This window comes from Schistocerca americana, chromosome X (genome assembly GCF_021461395.2).
Source record: "Schistocerca americana isolate TAMUIC-IGC-003095 chromosome X, iqSchAmer2.1, whole genome shotgun sequence".
Taxonomy (NCBI): domain Eukaryota; kingdom Metazoa; phylum Arthropoda; class Insecta; order Orthoptera; family Acrididae; genus Schistocerca; species Schistocerca americana.
Genome location: NC_060130.1, coordinates 261197887 through 261219963, shown reverse-complemented (window position 1 = coordinate 261219963; position 22077 = coordinate 261197887).

Genomic DNA, 22077 nt, shown 5'->3' with positions numbered 1-22077 from the left:
GCCTTTTCCAGTGCCAACAGCTGGTAGCTGTCTCTTTTTATTTACGAAAAGCTTAAGACACAACCTGGCAACACCATATTCTTGCCACATTATATGAATGGTATCTCCAGGTGCCTCCGCCTGATTTTTATCCAAAATTTCCTATCGCTCCGTACTTTCTGTGTCAAAGTTGGTGCCTCCCACAGTTCTCCCCATATCCAGGAGAATGGGGTCTCGCAGGGTTCTGTATTGAGTGTGTCTCTATTTTTAATGGCCATTAACGGTCTAGCAGCAGCTGTCGAGCCATCAGTCTCACCTTCTCTGTATGCAGACGACTTCTGTATTTCGTACTGCTCCTCCAGTACTGTTGTTGGTAAGCGGCGTCTACAGGGAGCCATCCACAAGGCGCAATCATGGGCCCCAGCCCACGGCTTCCAGTTTTCAGCTGTGAAGTCATGTGTCATGCACTTCTGTCGGCATCTTACTGTTCATCCAGAACAAAAACTTTATCTTAATGATGATCCACTTACTGTAGTGGGACATATTGATTCTTACGACTGGTTTTCGACGCCCGATTGACATGGCTTCCTCACCTTCGTCAGCTAAAGTGGAAGTGCTGGCAGCACCTCAATGCCCTATGCTGCCTGAACAACACCAACTGGGGTGCATATTACTCTATGCTGCTGCAGTTCTACAGAGCCCTTGTTCAATCCCACCTTGGCTATGGGAGTCTGGTTTGTGGTTCGGCGGTGCCCTCAGTGTTGGGTTTACTCGACCCAGTACACCACTGTGGCAATCGACTGGCAACAGGACCATTTAGGACTAGTCCGGTGACCAGCATCCTGGTGGAGGCCCAAGTCCCTCCATTAAAGGTTAGGCGTGCACAACTGCTCGCCAGCTATGTTCCGCACATTCATAGTTCTCCTGAGCATCCGAATTACCATCTCATTTTCCCATCCACGGCAGTTCATCTCCTGCATTGGAGGCCCAGATCTGGGCTTAAGATATCGGTTTGCGTCCAATCTCTTCTGTCTGAAGTGGAGTCCTTGCCTTTACCACCTGTTCTCAGGGTCAATTCACGTACACCTCCATGTACACCTAGGCCAAAGCTATGCCTGGCTCTTTCACATGGTCCTAAGGACTCAGTTAACCCCAGAGCTCTCTGCTGTCACTTCCTCTCAATTCTTGACATGTACCGGGACCATGAAGTGGTTTATACTGACAGCTCAATGCCTGATGGTCACGTTGGCTTCGCATTTGTCCATGGAGGACATACTGAACAGCACTCCTTGCAAGATGGCTGCAGTGGTTTCACTGCGGAGCTGGTGGCCATTTTTTCTTGCTCTTGAGTGCATCTGCTTGTGCCCTGACGAGTTGTTTCTTCTCTGTACTGACTCTTTGAATAGCCTACAAGCTATTGACGCTCGCGATATTTTGGTAGTGACCATCCAGGAGTCCATCTATGACCTGGAATGGTCCAGTCGTCCTGTGGTGTTGTGGACCCCAGGCCACGTCGGAATCCCAGGAAATGAACTTGCCAACATGCTACATGGAAACGGCTTCTGGAAATGGCTTCTGGAAATCGGCATCCCTGTAACTGACCTGTGATCATTATTACACCGCAAGGTGTTTCACCTATGGGAGGGGGAATGGCATTGTCTAGGTACGCACAACAAACTGCGTGCGATTAAGGAGACTACGAATGTGTGGAAGACCTCCATGCGGGCCTCTTGCAGGGACTCTGTGGTTCTCTGCCGACTCCGCATTGGCCATACGTGGGTAACACATGGCTACCTCCTCCGTCGCGTGGACCTCACTTTGGTGTCACAGTGGCTCACATATGACTGTCGTCCACATTTTACTGGATTGCCCACTTTTATCCACTCTGTGGCAGACTTGTAACCTTCCCAGTGCCCTACCTTCGGTGTAGGGTGACAATGTCTCAGCAGCAGATTTAGTTTTGCGTTTCATTCGTGAGGGGGTTTTTTATCGTACCATCTAAGGGTGGGCATTTAGCCTTCTCTCTAAGGTCGCCACCCTCCCTCCATTTTAACTCTGTCGCACTTTCTTTGCATTTGTTTGTCTTGGTGGTCATGTTTTCCCTATATATGTTTATCTTGCCTTGTCTTTTTGGGATGGACATTTTAATGTGTTGCAGAGTGGCTGGCGCCTCCTCTTTCATTATTGTGATCAGCCAGCCCAGACTATATGCTCTAAGGTTTTAAGACTTTCTTATTCTTTTCTTTGTGGTGTATGTTTCCCCTGTTTTTTGTTCGTTCCGTTCGTTTTCTTTTTAGGTGTGGGGTTGGGTGTTTTTATACCCCAAACAAACAAACCAACCAATCAACCAAAACATGATAAGCTAAGGCTGATGTAAAGCTCCCAACATTGGCCCTGTTGCTCAACAATATTTTGGAAACAAGCTAAGTTTTATTTCATACCAAATAACTAAAGTATTATGAAAAACTGCATATGTAACTCAGAAATATGCAGCAAAATGTGCAGTAAACAAAAACCTTTCACCACTACATACAGCAGAAACTGAAGATTAATGTCTGAAAAGAGTTCCAGCATATATATCACTCATTTGTCTCTGACAGAATTATTATGAATAAAAAGAAGAGCATAAGCACTGTGCGGGTGTAAAAGCGACTGTGGTGTTGAAAATGAAACCAGCAGCAGTAAAATTTCTTTCAGAGTCAGAGGTAGATGCTGGTACGCACAATATTGTGCTGGCGATCTTCTGAAGAGTGAGAAAATTTTAACTGTTCATTTTCCAATAAGAAGCCACATTTTCTTCAATTTTGCAGCTTTGGTTTAAATAGTACGTGTAGACACATTCATAGTACCAGGTAGGACGAGTGGTGGCGCACATAAAGACATTCCTAGCACACACGGACAGGTACAAAGGCATGTGCATTAACACATCCAGAGCAGTTAAATGGTTAATGTATGAATACGCAAATGCAGAACAGTCATTGGAAGCAATCATTTCATAAAATATTTAGGTGTATGTGAATGGAGCAATTTAAAGTGAAACAACCACATAAAAGTAATCACAGGAAATGCAGATGTGAGACCGATTCATTGGAAGAATCTTGGGAAATTTTGTCCGTCAACAAATGAAGTAGTATTTCAAATCCTTTGTTCGAAGAATACTTGAATATTACTCGTCAGTGTGGGATCTGTACCAGATAGGATTGATAAAGGAAATACAGAAGATCCATTGGAGGACAGCACGCTTTGTTACAGGTTCATTTACTGAGCATGAAAGCATCCTGGAGATGGTCAACTGGCTCCAGTGGCAGATGCTGCTGGAGAGGTGTGGTCTACTGTTGAAGTTCCGAGAGTGTACATTCCTAGAAGAGTCGAGAAATAGATTGCTTCCTCATACATATATCTCGTGAAAATACTGTGAAGAAAAAATTAGATGGATTCGGGCCATGTGGAGGCTTACTGGCAGTCATTGTTCCTGTGAACCATTCCTAACTGGAGACAGGAAAAGGGGGAAGTGACAGTGGTACACAAAGCCCTGTTACTTGTGCTACATAGATGTATAACGAACACGGGTAGCAGTACAGGAGTATTTGCATTTGATTGTTGTGTCTACTAAAAATAAAAAAAAGAACCATTGCTGTAAACATTGTGAAGGCATTTCTTGTAATCAAGTTTTGGAGCTGAAGGCAACTGTTAATGGATTATGGTTGATGAAAAGAAACAGCTGTGTGTTGTAAAAGTACGAGGTGCTACCCAAAATATCTGGGATTAGTGCTGCCATCTGTTGAAAACCTTACCTTTGGATTAATGGTCACCATAACCCTCGAAGTAGTTCCCGTCCACACGTACACACCAGTCCCAGTGCTTCTGCCACTGGTCAAATGTTTCCTGGAAGTCCTGTTCTTTGAGAGTGTTTATCACTGCCAGCGATGCTTCTCAAATCCTCTCTAGAGTGTCGAACCGACGGTCTTTCAACTTGAGTTTCAGTTTTGGCAATAGCGCGAATTGCAAGGTGCAAAATCTGGCGAGTACGGTGGGTGCCGTAAAACCACCGTGTTGTTTTTTGCCAAAAAAGTTCCTGGTGAGCAAGGACGTGTGACAGGGTGCGTTGTCATGATGCAGCAGCCTGTTCCCTCGACATCAGAATTTGGGCCATCGTCACCGTACGTTTCCACGGAGCCATCGCAAAACGTACCAGTAATACACGGAATTCACTGATTTGTTGGGTGTGTCGAATATTTTGTGCACAATTCCCTCGGTATCAAAGTAAACAATGATCACACTCCTCACCTGTCTCACTTTTTTGTGTCTTGGAGAGCCTGGGCTCTTCCCCCAAACACTTGTTGAATCATTGCAAGGGTCTCCGTAGCACTTTTCCTGAGATTCACACAGAATTTGATACACATGTGCTGTTTTGTTCACGGATCCATCATAAAATCACCACACACCAAACGCGTAGTATTATGGAAATCACTGTGGGCACACAACACATCCTCCCAGCTTAATGCCACTCCGCACCGACTCATCAGATATCCAGCTGTTGCCACTTAGCAGTGCAAAGATCTACTACTCTTACTTTCCAGATGGTAGCACCAGTCCCAAAAATTTTGGATTCCACCCCATGTAGTTTTAAATTACATAGGTTATCACTAAAGTCTATTTTTCAATACATGTATAATTTTATTCTACCATCATTACCATTCTTCATGCATAAGGTGGTCTGTCTATGGATAGTCATTCCCTGATGACAGAAATCTGGACTGCATGTGGATGTGCCTGTTGGATGATTTGTTGTTACATCATATATATATACATATATATATATATATCTGTGCACGTACACGTGGGGGTGGGCACCCTGGCAAGGGCATAGCAGCCTGGACCCTCACATTGTACTTCAGGATAACAGCAAAGTGTGAGCCTGCCCTTGGTGCCCGGCACTTAGGTGGGATGCAGTAGTTCGTGTGGCAGTGGAGGCAAAGGTGTCTGCGTCATCAGCACAGCATGGAGCAGTGGAGTGGTGGCATCACATAACTGCCTAGCTGTTCAGTGATGACAAGCTGGTTCGTGCACCCTTAAATGCTGCAGCCCCATGCTGATTTCACACTAGTAGTGGAATTAGTGTGTTATAAAGAATAGTCTGGAACAGGCAATGGCCCAGTTGTTGCTGTCAGGCTGCAATACTCCCTGCAGGCTGGTGCACTGTCAGCACACGTGACCTATCATCATGGAGGCGTTGCAAAGCTGCCAACCACGTTGTCCACTGGCAATCACTGACTGACCTTGGAGGTGTACATATTTTCATTCTGCACTTCAAAGTCTCGTTTATAGTTGTACCCATTACATTTTCTCCCACCTACAGAGAAAATTTGTCCTCAGATTTTGCAGAAACACAGGTACTGGTTTATTTACAACTATTCACAATTCCACCTCCACTCACAGTATCCCTTTGTCCTTTGCACTATTTACATTATCTGTCTGACTTCACTAGCATTTGGCTCTACATTGAGGTCTTCATTTATGGTTAACTTTGTCCCATGTCAAGTTGCTTCTGGTTGTGACTGGTTTGAACCCATAAGTTGAAGGTTGACAGAGATAGGATTTGCTTTTTGTTTGAATTTGTGGTATATGATTCCTGTTTCTGTGAAAATCAGACTTCTGGGGCTGACGATCCCATAACCAGTAATTACAGCTCCCAGAATGAGACTTTCACTCTGCAACGGAGTGTGCGCCGTTATGAAACTTCCTGGCAGATTAAAACTGTGTGCCGTACTGAGACTCGAACTCGGGACATTTGCCTTTTGCAGGCAAGTGCTCTACCGACTGAGCCACCCAAGCACGACTCACGCCCCATCCTCACAGCTTTACTTTTGCCAGTACCTCGTCTTCTACCTTCCAAACTTTACAGAAGCTCTCCTGCAAACCTTGCAGGTCCTGAGTTCAAGTCTCGGTTCGGCACACAGTTTTAATCTGCCAGGAAGTTTCAGTAATTACAGCTGATTTTTGGTGTTGTATTTCTGTTATATGCTCTAAAAGATGTTCCATCAACATGCGGCCGTGCTACTTGGTTAACATTCAATTAAGGAGGCAAGCAGGGTGAGGTCTAACATGTTATTAAGGAAGGTTTGATTTCCGTGGATAAAACATCAAAGGCAAGATCAGGTACATAAATCAATGTGTGGGTTGTATTCAGGGTGATGGTTCCTGTCACAATGGTGGATAATCAGAACATTGGTCCATTATGTCCCATTGGGTACCATTGATTAACAGTTCTTGACCTTGTAGTTCTGTCTGCTGTCTGCCACCCTGTCGATCCTGCTTGTAATGAGCACAGACACCAGCTGCTTGGTTTGCTATGTAGTACAACCAGTGTAGACCCATTCTTTGGAAACATACTGTTTTTTTTCTGGCATTACTTCTTTTGGGCATTCTGTAGCAGAATTTGAGAGGGGAACAACAAAAAGCCACAGGACCTCATAATGTCCCAGGCCATCGGGACTCGCAGCAGTGGCAGCATACTGGGATCCTGTCACGCACCTGGTCAGCTTGATGGAGCAGGACAATCAGCTGTTATTGTCGGTTGAAGACACCCAGCCAGCCCCTGACTCGCTGAAGTGCACCGGGGGTCCTAATCAGCATGAGGCAGGTCGGTACTGGCCTCTATCATACGCGCCATCGCAGAATATTCCAGTGGTACTGGATGGACAGAGTGAGGATGTAGTGGATGACAAGATACCAATTAAGTCCTGTGCACCACTACTCTTCTTTTCAGTGTATAATTTAATCGCTGGCGGTTCGAAACGCTTACATATTGGTACAGAAGCAACCACAGACAGAGAGTGGCGTATTCTGATAGAGATTGAGAATGCAGCTAAAAGTATTAAGAGTTCGGTTTATGGAGGTGGAATGGGATGAACTCTGTCGTGCAAAAGCGTATATCATGCAGCAGTTGACAGCCGGCTATCACCCTAGCCGTCCTCCTCCGGACACTTACAATACTGCTCTAACCCTATCCATCACAACAGATACAATGAGTCTGCACTCCGTGTGAAATCAGGCAACACATCCATTTATCTACAGCATTCCACCAATCAAAACTTTTTCGATCTACAGATGGTACTATCCAGTGTGTTGGAAAGACTGAACAGATGGCTGCCTTGTGTTAAAGCTGTGTACAGAGATATTGCAGAGTATCTAAGTATGAACAGTGTGCATGTAGACGACTTCGAACAGTGGGTCAGTATGGTGCCGGCGAAAGCTAATGTACCGGCAATAAGTTTGAGAGAAAACCGTGCTGAATTCTATGCTTACAAGAAGGCTTTATTTTTTATACCCTGTAATGGCGTTAAGATAAAGAAAGAACCAGTTGATGTAGTGCATCCTGTGTACGATTACTGAATAAGTAAATGTATATGACCATGTATGTGTTTTTCATTTCTTATCTCTTTTTATATTGCAAGTACTAAAGCTATTGCCCCACTATTTTCACTGGAAACATGCAACAGCAGAAAGTTATGTCATTTAACTAAATTCTCATTAAAACCCCATTGCACGCCAGTACTTGAAATGGTCGGCATCATAGAAAGGGCATAGTGTTCATTATCTTCTGTAAAAATGCATTGCACGCCAGTACCTGACGTAGTAGGTATCATGGCAGAGTGGGTGAAGCATCAAGACTTAGTTGTAAGCGACTGGAGCTGTGACGGTGCGCAAGAAGACCGGATGGAGAAGAATGGCGCACTCCTTCCCCACAACATAGTGCAATACAGTAGAGACCCATTAATCCGAACCAATTGGGACTGGACCTTGTTCGGATTACCGATTTGTTCGGATTAGCCGGAATTATGGTGACGAGTTTCTAGAATGAAGTATACCAAGCAGGTAATAGGTACACCATGGTAACAAATGGGAACAAGTGTGGGAACAATGGCTCACTCTCACTCCCTGCCCTTGTTGTTGTGCATTGTTGAGACCTTTGTAGTGTCTGAGGTCAGTGCACTGGCAGCTGGCTCGCAAAGTGCTTGGTTATGTTAGTTATCGATCGCTGGCACGCGTAACAGTTGTATTGTATTCATTCAGGTGTAGTGGTGTACGTATTTTCGTCATGAGTAAACGGAAACATACAACGTTAGCTGTCAAAGAAGAACTGAATGCTTTGAAGCGGATAGACAAAGGTGATAATGTATCTAAACTGGCAACGGAGGAGTGGCCGAGCGGTTCTAGGCGCTTCAGTCTGGAACCGCGCGACCGCTACGGTCGCAGGTTCGAATCCTGCCTCGGGCATGGATGTGTGTGTTGTCCTTAGGTTAGTTAGGTTTAAGTAGTTCTAAGTTCTACGGGACTTATGACCTCAGATGTTGAGTCCCATAGTGCTCAGAGCCATTTGAACCATTTTGGCAATGGAACTGGGTGTTGGTAAAGCAACCATTTGTGATTGGAAGAAGAACCGAGTGAAGCTTGAACAGTCCTGTGCAACGTCTTCGAGAAAAACACTCCACATTCGGCAGACTTTGAAACAGTCCCAGTACGATAAAGTGGATGAAGCTCTTTTCCTTTGGCTTACGCAGGAAAGAGAAACGACAACTCCGTTGAGAGGAGAAGGCTGTTTACCTGAACAAGTTAATGAAAGGTGATGAGTCTCTTAGTGCGAGTACAGGTTGGCTGGACGGATTCAAAAAACGTCATTGAATCCGCCAGCTAACAATTAGTGGAGAGAAGCTTTCTTCTGACCATGATGCAGTGAAAGAAGACTTGGGTGAGTTTGAAAAAATGATAAGAGAAGGAAAGTATTCTCCCCAACAAATTTATAACGCTGACGAGACTGACCTTAATTTTAGGGCATTTCCAATAAAAAGCCTCGCATCAAAAGCAGAAGACCATGCTCCTGGTTTTAAAATGTACAAAGATCGTGTGACTTTATTAGCGTGCAGCAACGCTGCTGGTAATCACAAACTGCCTTTAATACTGATCGGCAAATCTGCTAGGCCCCGAGCTTTTAAAAACTGCCACATGAAGTTCTTGCCGTATACAACCAGAAAAAAGCACGGATGGATGGTAAGCTGTTCAAAGGATGGTTTCGCGGTCAGTTTGTTCCCTCTGTTCGACGGTTTTCTAAGGAAAATCGTTTGTCTCCCTGTGCAGTTATTTTGATTGATCGAGTGCCATCTCACCCCAGCACTGAAGAACTATGTGATGGAGAAATTGTGGCGAAGTTTTTGCCGCCGAATGTTACACCACTTCTACAGCCGATGGACCAGGGCGTACTGCTAGCATTAAAACTGATTTACAGAAAACAATTTTTAAGAGTGCTGATCCAAGATGATAGCACTCCTTTACTGGACAAAATTAAAAAGACCAATATGAAGGACGTTGTTTATTGGGCCGCTGAGGCATGGCAGAATATTTCAGAAAATACTCTGAGAAAATCGTGGAGAAAACTGTGGACATCTCTCGAATTTCAGGACAACCTAGTTGAAAATGAAGAGGAAGATGTACTACAAATGATACAGACAATGCCTGGATGTGAAGAAGCTAGTGAAGGAGACGTAGATGAGTGGATGGCAGCGGATGGGGCACAACCTTACTGACGCTGATTTAGTTGCTGTTGTGACTCATGACCAGGAAGTAGTGGACTACTGTGACGGAAGTGACAACGAGCCTGAAAGTGATAAAGGAGAGCCGGTGCCACACAATGACGCAGCAGAAGTTCTCGACCTCGCGTTACGTTATTTGGAGCACCAGCCCACTGCTACACCTGCTGATTTGATGTTTAACAGACGATGGCGCAACTATGTGTCATATAACAAACTGTCTTCATTACGCCAAAAAACAATGAGTTTTTGTCATCTAAAAAGTAGGGATAAAGTGTCCGCTGTATTTTAGTAAGTTTGGTAGCTTTCCGTTCATTGTTATGCATTGTTTAAACCTAATGTTTTCTTGCCAATTTTTCTAATACATATTTACTATACTGTGTAAATTACAATAGTGTGTATGTACAGCAGTTTGCTATACTTAGACTAACATTCTTAATGTTCGGATTAAACGAACGTTCGGATTACCAGGGTTCTGATTAGCGGGACTCTGCTGTAATTGTAGGTCCATCCAACTGTGGCAAGACACATGTTCTCATGTCGCTGCTAACACATCCAGATGGAGTCCGCTTTGAGCATGTATGGGTATTTTCAAAAACACTGTTTCAGCCCAAATACCATCAATTACAGGAGATTCTGCAGGGTGTGACATACGCGACATTCAATGAGAGCAGAGATATCCCTCCACCGGAAAAAGTAAAGCCAAATACAGTGTTCATATTTGACGATGTTGTTGTGGGAAACCAAGATCAAGGTAGGTGATATTTCTGTTTCTGTCGCCATATGGCTGTTGATGTATCTTATCTGAGTAAGACATATTCCAGAATCCCAAAACAGCTGGTGAGGGATAATGCAAACATAATTATAGCATTCAAAGAGGACAATCTGAATTTCAAACACATTTACCAGGCTCATGTAGGAACAGACATGTCGTTCAATGATTTTGTAAAGATATGCGCAGATTGCTGGAACCACAGTATGGGTTTCTCCTTACTGATAAAACAAGAAAACTGAATGATGGTAGGTACAGACGGAACTTCCAGGAGTTGCTATATATACAGCCATGCAAAGACTTTAGTACATCAGTACACGCATCACCATGGATAAATTCGCACGCATGCCGGGAGTTCAGTTTGGTATGAAGGGTGTACCTAGACAAAACATTCGCTTTTACGTGGACGCGAAAATTCAAACTCTCGAACATAAGGTTGGAGCTGTACGCAAGGTACTAGAGACGTATTGTCAAACTCTTCCGAGGCTGAACAATACACTGAATGATCGGGTTAATGTAACCGAGAAGAGAGAAGAAAGTAAACAGTTTAACTGGAGGGGGAATAGCTGTCTTCGAGAACGGGACAGTGTACGAACGGGTTAACGCAATTGAAAAGAAGATAGGCAACTTAACTGAAGGGAAAATAGCTGTTGCCGAGAACAGTGACTAGCATAAGAAGAAGAAGAGCGTATATATACAACCTCACGCTGCACAGAAGTCCGATTAGTATACACCGAGAAGTTCACTAAGCATAAAGTCATCGATGCACGGAAGGCCGTTCGCGACAAGTTACGGTTGCTGAGGTTAGGCCATTTGAAGCAAGAGCTGACACTGCGATAAACCTTTAAACCAGTTACTGAATCCGTCGATGAACCCTCAGCGAAATTCCGCTACGACGACGATGTCGCTATTGCCGATTCCATTAACCGTCACAGCGACGCTAGGATAGACAAAACATTCGGTATTAGTGGTGAGAAACCATACATGTTCGGCACACAGCCTATAACTTTAAATGAAAAAACGATACAAATCGGCGATAAACAATTTCAAAGAACACCCAGTCTACTGAACCTTATTTTCCTAAGACCCACAAAAACTGTAAATTATTCGCCTTAGATCTGGAAATGTTTCGCGAAATAATGCTTTTAACTGATTTACATAAGAATACAAAAACCCGAAGCAATGTGAAATACAGATCCCTTTAAGAACTATTTTGGATGGTGAAAAAATAGCAGTGGTGATGATACTGACATGCAGCATAAAAGAGTGAGCAATCGACGCCCGCAGTGTATGTATATTACGACGACGCCATTGAGCTAATAGACAGCCTACGACTGCTCATGGCATCAACTGCCGCTGGTAATATAGCTCATTCGAATGAAGTTTTTTCAATAATTTCTGAGCTTAGAGAGACAGGCATCATCGAATAAGTAGTTAGACAACTGCACAAACCAGCAAACGACCTGTGGCAGGCGGATCTTGTCGACATGAGGGAATATTCAAGTGTGAATAACGGATTCAAATATATTGTAATGGTCATTGATACTTAATATAAATATGCCTGGGCATTACCTGTGACAGCGAAAACAGGAAAGGAAGTCGCGCATGTGTTTGATGGAGTGCTGCAGACGGGGACAAATCGAAGCCCAGACAACCTTCTAACAGATCACGGCGCTGAGTTTTTCAATAAATCTGTCAAGGCTGTGATGGGATGGTATGGAATACATCACTACTCGACGTTCATCCACCTGAAGGCGAGTATCGTGGAACGTCTGAACATAACAGTGAAAACCCAGATGTGGATGCAACTCATCTTTGTGTTTCACGCAGATGGATCGATATCCACCCGCAAATAATTGCACAGTATAATTGAACCAAACATCACACAATAACAATGAGACCAATCGATGTTCGTGATATTTTCATATTTATTTCATATTTATTTGGTTGCCTGTAGACAACTGTTGTGTTGTATAGGTATCGTTAGATGGTTATACAAATGGTTATACATAAGGTCAGTAGTTACATAGTTATACAGATTCTGGTACAAATGATTACACAAAAGTTAACATATGGTATATGATTATATAAAAGGTCAGTATGGTTGTATGACATAAATTATAGTTTCTTTGATCACATTCACATTTATAATAATAGAGAATCATATTTTTTCATTATGTAAGAATTCACTTATGCTATAGAATGTTTTCTCTTTCAACCATGTCTGTACCACCATTTTAAATCTATTCTCATGCAATTCCCTCGTTCCATGTGATGTATTGTTGTAAAATGTTTTGCCACCATGTAAAAAATTATTCTGGATTTTACTCAAACGTGTCCAAGGAATGTCTAATAAGTTCCTATTTCTGGTTTCATATGAGTGCACATCTGACCTGCTTTCATACATGTGGGCATTCTCTTTCGCATGCATAATAGCTTTAAGTATGTGTAGACTGGGAGCTGTAAGAATTTTGTGCTCCATGATGTACTGTCTGCAAGAAGTTAAATTGCTCACACCAAAAATACATCTAATGGCTTTCTTCTTCCAGAGGGAAACATCTTTTGCCCCAGCAGAGTTTCCCCAAAGAGGTATTCCATAATACAGATGAGTACGGAAAAAGGCATGGTATGCCATAAGTATGCACTCCTTACCGACACAATCCTTCAGTTTTCTAAGGAGATATACAGGGTGATACAAAAAGGTACGGCCAAACTTTCAGGAAACATTCCTCACACACAAAGAAAGAAAATATGTTATGTGGACATGTGTCCGGAAACACTTACTTTCCATGTTAGAGCTCATTTTATTACTTCTCTTCAAATCACATTAATCATGGAGTGGAAACACAGAGCAACAGAACGTACCAGCGTGACTTCAAACACTTTGTTACAGGAAATGTTCAAAATGTCCTCCGTTAGCGAGGATACATGCATCCACCCTCCGTCGCATGGAATTCCTGATGCGCTGATGCAGCCCTGGAGAATGGCGTATTATATCACAGCCGTCCACAATACGAGCACGAAGACTCTCTACATTTGGTGCCGGGTGTGCGTAGGCAAGAGCTTTCAAATGCCCCCATAAATGAAAGTCAAGAGGGCTGAAGTCAGGAGAACGTGGAGGCCATGGAATTGGTCCACCTCTACCATTCCATCGGGCACCGAATCTGTTGTTGAGAAGCGTACAAACACTTCGACTGAAATGTGCAGGAGCTCCATCGTGCATGAACCACATGTTGTGTCGTACTTGTAAAGGCACATGTTCTAGCAGCACAGGTAGAGTATCCCGTATGAAATCATGGTAATGTACTCCATTGAGCGTAGGTGGAAGAACATACTGACGAAACTAAAATGAGCTCTAACATGGAAATTAAGCGTTTCTGGACACATGTCCACATGTCCACATAACGTCTTTTCTTTATTTGTGTGTGAGGAATGTTTCCTGAAAGTTTGGCCGTACCTTTTTGCAACACCCTGTAGAACTCTTGCCAACTTACTGCACAGCTTTTCTGTGTGCGTATTCCAGCACAGTTTGGTATCAAGATGAATGCCTAGCAGTTTTACTGAATGCCTGAGTTCATTAGGTCCATCATTAATATCTCTAAGGGAAAAAGAGGATGTGTTCAGTGTTATTGCTATACTATTTTAAGAACTATAAATAAATAATACTACAAATGCTTACCTATTTCATTTCTTTCTTCTGCTTCCACATTTCTTTGTCGGTCTCCGACAAGCGTTTAACATACACTCGTCGATGCATCTTGTTTCTTATAACGATTTTTATAATCAGTGTGGCGAACATCATAAAACAGTTCAGCTTTTCAACCTCCATTATAAGCACTTGACTGTGAATAAACTCCATTGTGAGTATCGGACTACCCTAATGGGAAGGTAAAGCAACCCTCAACAACTGTGCCCACTGGTAGTCGATGGCCACAACACTGTGTTATTTAACGCACATGTAGCCGCTACAAGTTGCATCTTCAGACGTAAGAAAATGGGCCCGGACCCATCCGTCTGCGGTACGACCTTGGGAACACGCCTATCCTTATAGTAAACGCTCTGAGTAACCGGATATCACCCACTGGGATTTTTTGTGATCTCTCAAAGACTTTTGATTGTGTAAATCATGGAATACTTCTAGATAAGCTCAAGTATTAATGGGGCAGCGCTCAAATCGTTTAAATCATACCTAACTGGAAGAGTGAAGAAAGTTCAAATAAGCAGTTCACATAATATGCAAAAAATAGGTGATTTCTCAAACTGGGGAACAGTCAAGAATGGGATGCCTCAAGGTTCGGTCTTGGGTCCTCTGCTGTTCTTAATATATATTAATGACTTGCCATTCTATATTCACGAAGATGCAAAGCTGGTACTTTTTGCCGATGATACAATATAGCTATCACACCCAACAGACAAGAATTAACTGGTGAAATTGTAAACGATGTTTTTCAGAAAATCATTAAGTGGTTCTCTGCAAATTGGCTCCATTCAACTTTGACAAAACACAGTATATACAGTTCCATACAGTAAATGGAATAACACCAGTAATAAATATAGACTTCGATCAGAAATCGGTAGCTAAGGTAGAATATTCAAAATTTCTAGCTGTATGCATTGATGAGGGGTTGAACTGGAAAAAGGTCTGCTGAAACGATTGAGTTCAGCTACTTATGCTATTAGGGTCATTGCAAATTTTTGCGATATACATCTCAGTAAATTAGCTTGTTGTTGTTGTTGTTGTGGTCTTCAGTCCTGAGACTGGTTTGATGCAGCTCTCCATGGTACCCTATCCTGTGCAAGCTTCTTCATCTCCCAGTACTTACTGCAACCTACATCCTTCTGTATCTGCTTAGTGTATTCATCTCTTGGTCTCCCTCTACGATTTTTACCCTCCACGCTGACCTCCAATGCTAAATGTGTGATCCCTTGATGCCTCAGAACATGTCCTACTAACTGTTCCCTTCTTTTTGTCAAGTTGTGCCACAAACTCCTCTTCTCCCCAACTCTATTCAGTACTTCATCATTAGTTATGTGATCTACCCATCTAATCTTCAGCATTTTTCTGTAGCACCACATTTCGAAAGCTTCTATTCTCTTCTTGTCCAAACTATTTATCGTCCATGTTTCACTTCCACACATGGCTACACTCCATACAAGTACTTTCAGAAACGACTTCCTGACACTTAAATCTATACTCGATGTTAACAAATTCCTCTTCTTCAGAAACGCTTTCCTTGCCATTGCCAGTCTACATTGTATATCCTCTCTACTTCGACCATCATCAGTTATTTTGCTCCCCAAATAGCAAAACTCCTTTACTACTTTAAGTGTCTCATTTCCTAATCTAATTCCCTCAGCATCACGCGACTTAATTCGACTACATTCCATTATCCTCGTTTTGCTTTTGTTTATGTTCATTTTATATCCTCCTTTCAAGAGACTGTCCATTCCGTTCAGCTGCTCTTGCAAGTCCTTTGCTGTCTCTGATAGAATTACAATGTCATCGGCAAACCTCAAAGTTTTTATTTCTTCTCCATGGATTTTAATATCTACCCCGAATTTTTCTTTTGTTTCCTTTACTGCTTGCTCAATACACAGATTGAATAACATTGGGGAGAGGCTACAACACTGTCTCACTCCCTTCCAACCACTGCTTCCCTTTCATGCCCCTCGACTCTTACAACTGCCATCTGGTTTCTGTACAAATTGTAAACAGCCTTTCGCTCCCTGTATTTTACCCCTGCCACCTTTAGAATTTGAAAGAGAGTATTCCAGTCAACATTATCAAAAGCTTTCTCTAAGTCTACAAATGCTAGAAATATCGGTTTGCCTTTCCTTAATCTTTCATCTAAGATAAGTCGTAAGGTCAGTATTGCCTCACGTGTTCCAGTATTTCTACGGAATCCAAACTGATCTTCTCCGAGGTCGGCTTCTGCCAGTTTTTCCATTCGTCTGTAAAGAATTCGTGTTAGTATTTTGCAGCTGTGACTTATTAAACTGATTGCTCGGTAATTTTCACATCTGTCAACACCTGCTTTCTTTGGGATTGGAATTATTATATTCTTCTTGAAGTCTGAGGGTATTTCGCCTGTCTCATACATCTTGCTCACCAGATGGTAGAGTTTTGTCAGGACTGGCTCTCCCATGGCCGTCAGTAGTTCTAATGGAATGTTGTCTACTCCGGGGGGCCTTGTTTCGACTCAGGTCTTTCAGTGCTGTGTGAAACTCTTCACACAGTATCGTATCTCCCATTTCATCTTCATTTTCATCCTCTTCCATTTCCATAATATTGTCCTCAAGTACATCGCCCTTGTATAGACCCTCTATATACTCCTTCCACCTTTCTGCTTTCCCTTCTTTGCTTATAACTGTGTTTCGACCTGAGCTGTTGATATTCATACAAGTGGTTCTCTTTTCTCCAAAGGTCTCTTTAATTTTCCTGTAGGCAGTATCTATCTTACCCCTCGTGAGATAAGCCTCTATATCCTTACATTTGTCCTCTAGCCACCTCTGCTTAGCCATTTTGCACTTCCTGTCGATCTCATTTTTGAGACGTTTGTATTCCTTTTTCCGTGCTTCATTTACTGCATTTTTATATTTTCTCCTTTCATCAATTAAACTCAATATTTCGTCTCTTGCCCAAGGATTTCTACTAGCCCTCGTCTTTTTTCCTACTTGATCCTTTGCTGCCTTCACTACTTCATCCCTCAGAGCTACCCATTCTTCTTCTACTGTACTTCTTTCCCCCGTTCCTGTCAATTGTTCCCCTATGCTCTCCCTGGAACTTTCTATAACCTCTGGTTCTTTCAGTTTATCCAGGTCCCAGCTCCTTAAATTCCCACCTTTTTGCAGTTTCTTCAGTTTTAATCTACAGTTCATAAGCAATAGATTGTGGTCAGAGCCCACATCTGCCCCTGAGATGTCTTACAATTTAAAACCTGGTTCCTAAATCTCTGTCTTACCATTATATAATCTATCTGATACCTTCTAGTATCTCCAGGATTCTTCCATGTATACAACCTTCTTTCATGATTCTTGAACCAAGTGTTAGCTGTGATTAAGTTATGCTCTGTGCAAAACTCTACGAGGCGGCTTCCTCTTTCATTTCTTAGCCCCAATCCATATTCACCTACTACGTTTCCTTCTCTTCCTTTTCCTACTCTCGAATTCCAGTCACCCATGACTATTAAATTTTCGTCTCCCTTCACTACCTGATCTATTTCTTTTATCTCATCATACATTTCATCAATTTCTTCACGATCTGCAGAGCTAGTTGGCATGTAAACTTGTACTACTGTAGTAGGCGTGGGCTTCTTGTCTATCTTGGCCACAATAATGCGTTCACTATGCTGTTTATAGTAGCTTACCCGCACTCCAATTTTTTTTATTCATTATTAAAGCTACTCCTGATTTACCCCTATTTCATTTTGTATTTATCACCCTGTATTCACCTGACCAAAAGTCTTGTTCCTCCTGCCACCGAACTTCACTAATTCCCCCTATATCTAACTTTAACCTATCCATTTCCCTTTTTAAATTTTCTAACCTACCTGCCCGATTAAGGGATCTGACATTCCACGCTCCGATCCGTAGAACGGCAGTTTTCTTTTTCCTGATAATGACGTCCTCTTGAGTAGTCCCCGCCCAGAGATCCGAATGGGGGACTATTTTACCTCCGGAATATTTTACCCAAGAGGACGCCATCATCATTTAACCATACAGCAAAGCTGGATGCCCTCGGGAAAAATTATGGCCGTAGTTTCCCCTTGCTTTCAGCCGTTCTCAGTACCATCACAGCAAGACCGTTTTGGTTAGTGTTACAAGGCCAGATTAGTCAATCATCCAGACTGTTGCCCTGCAACTACTGAAAAGGCTGCTGCCCCTCGTCAGGAACCACACGTTTGTCTGGCCTCTCAACAAACACCCCTCCGTTGTGGTTGCACCTACGGTACGGCCATCTGTATTGCTGAGGCACACAAGCCTCTCCACCAACGGCAAGGTCTATGGTTCATGGGGGGTAAATTAGCTTACCACGCCTATTTTCATTCTCTGCTTTCGTATGGCATCATATTCTGGGGTAAAAGAGTGTTCATTGCACAAAAGCGTGTAATCAGAATAATTGCTGGAGCGCATCCAAGATCATCCTGCAGACACTTATTTAAAGAGCTATAGATCCTCACTGTAGCCTCACACTATACATATATATATATATATATATATATATATATATATATATATATATATATGTGTGTGTGTGTGTGTGTGTGTGTGTGTGTGTGTATGTATGTATATATTCACTTACGAAATTTGTTATTAACAGTCCGAACGAATTCAAAAGTAATAGCAGTGTACATGGCTACAACACTAGGACAAAGGATGATCTTCACTACTCAAGGTTAAATCTAACTTTGGCTCAGAAGGAGGTAAATTATGCTGCCACAAAAGTCTTTGGTCACTTACCATTGCATCATAAGTCTGACAGATAGCCATATAGCAATTAAAAGGAAATTAAAAGAATTTCTTAATGGCAACTCCTTATACTCATTAGATGAATTTATGGGTATAGTAAGTGGGTAATTCCCCCCCTCCCCCCCCAAAAAAATAATTAAAAATATTAAGTGTCATGTAATATTTTGTGTAATGTAATATCTTGTATAGATACCTTTTATTAACCTGACACGTTCCACATCATTACGAAGTGTTGTATTCATGATCTATGGAAAAAGTACTCATCTAATCTACAATGTGCATTAATATCCGTACCATGTAATCACGTCATATACCACAGCGCTGGGTCCGTATTTCTTGCATTATTTATCGCACGAAAGTTGCGTTAACAATCGCCGATGTACCTGAGCCTAAGGTTACGTTCACAGTGGCAGCGACAACGGTCGTCAGATGCCACGGCCAGAGGTCGCCCGATAACATCGGCCGACAGCTTGGCCACAGCGCGTCCGATCTCCCTCTTCAGTGTTTGATGGGGCCAAGGAGAGGTTTGATTTTAACCTTCAAGGATGAGATGAATAACACAACGTCTCTGTGTGCTTGGAGACGAGTGCTACAATGCGGCTTTTGCTATTAGAAAGATGTCGAATGCATGTGCATGAGCTATATATCTGTCTTGAAAAGAACGTGGCGAGTACTGTATCCTCTGCCCTTAGTTTCTGGAATTAACAGACACGTTTTACAAACATATTACATGAATGAGAAATTTTCTGTTACTTACTCCAGATGATTCGTAGTAGCCTTGAAAAGCATAATTAAAACACCCTGTTTTGCTGAATTTATTTTAAGTTGTGCAGACATACGTTAATTAACCTTCAGCGGCTGTCATTCAGAATACTCGTGAAAGACAAACATAAAACTTCGAATAAGATACTCTGAACACCTAAAACACTGAAAAGTGGAAAAGGATATGCCACATTTGCAAACCACTTCATGTAAGAGAATCACCATCCTACTGGCACAAAAACACCACTAAGCTGAAGTAATAATTTCTAGGCAATTAATGTACACCTATTACAACCCACAACAGTTTCACTGCAGCGACTTTAAGACACCATCCCTTTCAAGTGAACAAATTATTTTTGAGGTTAAATTTCCAACACAAACTTTGCCTGCTTGTGATTCGCAATAAACCTGCGATTTCAGTCCATATATTCTGAATTATATCCAGATTATATATGTCATCCTCAGGATAACACAATCTCCTTCTTTGAATGAAATTGTCAGTTTTCACAGTCTATATTTCGTGTTACGTCAGCCAGTATTACTTAAGAAAACGAACTGATTTGAATTTAGGCCGGCCGGAGTGGCCGAGCGGTTCTAGGCGCTACAGTCTGAAACCGCGCGACGCTACGGTCGCAGGTTCGCATCCTGTCTCGGGCATGGATGTGTGTGATGTCCTTAGGTTAGTTAGGTTTAAGTAGTTCTACGTTCAAGGGGTCTGATGACCTCAGCAGTTAAGTCCCATAGTGCTTATAGCCATTTGAACCATTTTTTTGATTTTGTATTTCATCGGTTTTCGTCCTAAGTCTGTACGTTCGATCAGCTACATTGTGATTGTGCACATAGTAGCGTACTCATTTTAAAAATGGCTCTGAGCACTATGGGACTTAACTTCTGAGGTCATCAGTCTCAGCCGGCCGGAGTGGACGAGCGGTTAAAGGCGCTACAGTCTGGAACCGCATGGCCGCTACGGTCGCAGGTTCGAATCCTGCCTCGGGCATGGATGTGTGTGATGTCCTTAGGCTAGTTAGGTTTAAGTAGTTCTAAGTTCTAGGGGACTTATGACCGCAGGAGTTGAGTCCCATAGTGCTCAGAGCCATTCGAACCATTTTTTTCATCAGTCTCCTAGAACTTAGAATTACTTAAACCTAACTAACCTAAGGACATCACACACATCCATGCCCGAGGCAGGATTCGAACCTGCGACCGTAGCGGTAACGTGGTTCCAGACTGTAGCGCCTAGAACCGCACGGCCACCCCGGCCGGCTGATTTTAAAAGATCAGACATATTCGTCCGATGTCGGTAGCCAGCGGAATCCACCGATATCGGCGCCACTGTGATCGCAGCCTAAGGCTAAATGTTCGTCTTTTAATGCAAATTTTGTGCAACAAATAAGGCAAAGCATATGGACCCAGTGTTGTAGTATATGACGTGGCTACACGGTGCGGAAATTAACGCAGAATAGAAATAATCCAGACAGTAATAGGCGGAAGATGAGCTGACCTGAACAGTATATTGACAGTCTTTCAAATATGTACGTGTAAGTTCATGGACACTGTGGAAGTTGGAAGTGCATCCAGAAGAGCCAGGAAAGTATATATTTTTATAACTTAGCGAGAAGAGTCAGAAATATTTTAACCACTTGTGACAGATGTCAACAAAAACTAGCAGAGGACTCAACAGAATACCATCCCAAAGAAAGAGATGGAACTAATAGGCATTGATTTATATGGGCAAATACCAAATGCAAAATGAGGGTACAGTCATGTCTTTGTTAGGGTAGATCTCTTTTTCAGAATTCATAAACGTCTAATCTATAAGAGAGCAGCCATAAAAGTGTGGGGGGTAGAAACTCCGTGGAGTTGTCTGGAACAGTATCACTGCCCTGAGTTAGCTCATCTAACGTCAACGGACCTTCAATTAGTTCACTCTGATGAGTGTTTGTGACAACATGCTTTGTACCTTGTAGAACAATAAAATATATTTAAATGGAATCATACGACCTGTTAATTGTTATTATATGTAACTACTATCATCATTGCTGTACTTCCTACGTAGTGCCCCAGAAATTTCAACCACGCTGCATTTAAAATGTAAAATTCCCCACACCAGTCTGTTGTCCTACAATGCAGCAGCTCCCTTCAGCTCAACCATTTCCTACTCTGAGGGACATCAATCTCGCCTCATTGTCAAGCCTGTGAATTCCATGAACTTTCCGTGCTTCAGTATGGTACAATTTCGCCAAAACCTGGGCAAAGTATCCAATTCAGCAGTGTGTAGTGAACCGATGACAATGCTTCCATTGTTTCCACATCTACCACGCCAAACTCACGTCACTTCACACCAAACTGGCCAATTAAATATTTTGATTTGCCTGTGTGCCTTATCAGGGACAGCACTGTAATGATGCCAGGTTACTATTTGCCTAGAAATTCGGCTATGACAATGAATGTGATTCCAGCTGAACAATGGCTTCCTGCTGTACCATTTCTTAGTACAAATAGTACTTG